Source organism: Penaeus vannamei, chromosome 17, assembly GCF_042767895.1.
Source record: "Penaeus vannamei isolate JL-2024 chromosome 17, ASM4276789v1, whole genome shotgun sequence".
Lineage (NCBI taxonomy): Eukaryota > Metazoa > Arthropoda > Malacostraca > Decapoda > Penaeidae > Penaeus > Penaeus vannamei.
Genome location: NC_091565.1, coordinates 32,630,155 through 32,632,654, shown reverse-complemented (window position 1 = coordinate 32,632,654; position 2,500 = coordinate 32,630,155). Strand labels below are relative to the sequence as shown.

At 39.2% G+C, this 2,500-nt stretch overlaps 1 protein-coding gene across 5 annotated transcripts in view; it reads left to right on the top strand.

Annotated features, from left to right (window-relative positions):
- LOC113814291 (ninjurin-1) overlaps positions 1-2,500 on the top strand; it is a 32,420-nt gene that overhangs the window by 12,243 nt on the left and 17,677 nt on the right. The gene's annotated exons all lie outside the window — the stretch shown is intronic.

Here is a 2,500-nt window from a genome sequence, read left to right as displayed (position 1 = left end):
GTTTAATCCAGATCTCTAGTGCGCATGCGCGTTGGCAGCGTCCAGGGTCTACTTTTAATGCACCTGTAGGCCAGGATTTAATATTAAGCTCATTTTTAAATCCTGCACATGCGCAGAAGGGACAAGTTAATCCCACCAATCATGTACTGTTACGTCACGTGTCCGTCATGAACTTCATGGGTGCCATCGCTTGAGTTGCCATTCACAGTTAATTTCGGCAATAATATCGATCGTCTTAGAATTTTCATAGTATTTATTATGAAAATGAAATTATATATATTTACACAAATGATCAAATATCCTGATAAGGGAAATAACTTATGGTAATGAACATAAAAACCAATATAATCCCACGAGGAATCTTTGAAGTTCAGAGGCTGCGGGCATGGAACTCATATTTCCAGGTTAGTGAAACAAAAATTATATGGTCAAGGTCACACAAGTTGACGTTTTAAATCAAATATGAACCAGTGTTTTAAAGAAGAATTATGGGCTGAGTTTTTCTCAACTACTTCACTACAAAATTAACAAGCATCCTTTTCGATGGCATCCGTGAAGTTCATGACGGGCACGTGACGTAACAGTACATGATTGGTGGGATTAACTTGTCCCTTCTGCGCATGTGCAGGGTTAAGAAATGAACTTAAGATTAAAGCCTGGTCTAGAGGTGCGTTAAAAGTTGATCCTGGATGCGCACTAGAGATCTAGATTAAACTTTATTACCGGATTAACTTTATTAGGGCGTCTTCTGTAGCGTCCTTAACTCTTAATACCATATTTAGTTTAATCCTAATCCACCGTGTCCGTACCAAAATAGAGATGGTTTGACTTTGTTTTGGTTTTTGTTGTTTGTTTTAGTAATTTTCATTTGATGGATGTTATTACAGCGTTTACTATTTTTGTCTAATATTTTATTTTTATCGTTAAGACCATTAACTTTATAATAATGATATATATAATGACAATGATAATGATCATTATTGTCATCATATTTACGCCAGCAGTCATCTGGAGATAGATTTTACTGAAACATCTTTCACTCTAGCCAATACAACCGCCATTCACTGGTTGTAGTAACATAGTCCTCTGTGTTGTGAGCCTCGTTGCCTTGGCGCTGTTTGCGTATTGATGTTATATTGATTTTCACGTCAACACTACGCACAGAGAGAGCAATAATACGTTGCCTGTAATTGCGAAGGAACACACACACAAATACTTAGAAGAATATTGATATTTTAAAGAAATATTGATATTAAAAAAAAGAAAAAAAAAAATATATATATGTGTGTGTGTGTGTGTGTGTGTGTGTGTGTGTGTGTGTGTGTGTGTGTGTGTGTGTGTGTGTGTGTGTGTGTGTGTGTGTGTATGATTTCAAGAAGCAACTAACAGCACGTTGATGATAACTTTGGGATATTGTGAAGGAAGCGGATTTATCTGGAACTGAATAGGTGGGCGTGAAGAGGGAGACCTTGTGCGAATGTATGTACTGCGAGGTCAACTCCTTCTTGTGCGTGTGCGTGGAAGCTGACCTCCGGTTCTTTGTGGGTGATATTGGGACATAGCTGATGTGTGTTTATATAGGTAGGTAGGTAGAGAGAGAGAGAGGGAGGGAGGGAGGGAGGGAGGGAGGGAGGGAGGGAGGGAGGGAGGGAGGGAGGGAGGGAGGGAGGGAGGGAGGGAGGGAGAGAGAGAGAGAGAGAGAGAGAGAGAGAGAGAGAGAGAGAGAGAGAGAGAGAGAGAGAGAGAGAGAGAGAGAGAGAGAGAGAGAGAGAGAGAGAGATACATTAATTCATACTTATATACATACCTATATACATGTATGCGTACATAGAGGCATACACAGACACATATACATTATACATTACATATACACATATATGTGTACGAGTGTTTGCGTGTGTAATTGTGCTTGTGCCTGCAGATATATGTAATAGGTATCCACTTTATAAAGATGTAACTAATATTTTTTTTCAATTATGTTCATGTTTATAAAATGCAACTTCATTCTCCATTCTTGTTCCACCCGTCAGGACCTCGGCAAACAGTTGGCTTCCATTCTGTTCACTAACACCATTTCGTTCACCAGAACTCCCTTTATCCCCGTAAGAAAGAGCAATGTTTGTGTGCCAGTAACCCATAGAGCTCAACCTACCCACTGAATAATTAACGAATTCAACCTTAAGGGCTGTGTACCTCCCCCGTTGCTATCCAGTACCCGAGGGCAGAACGCTCAACACCTCTCTTAATCATGTCAGGGTCAGTGTAGAAGTGACCTTGGAGGGTATTTCGGTAAAGTCAGGTTAGGGGAGGTAGAGGAAGGTTTTTGGTTCAAGGTTATTATTATCATTTTTTCTTATCTTCCATCGTTCTTATTTTTTTGTGTGATTTGTCAATGCGAGAGTTCCTTGCCTTTTAATGGACCAGTTTGTGTTAGTGATTGTTGAGATATAAATCTTTGTGAGTTTTCTTTTTCTCTTCTTTAATTTTTGATTATATTCGA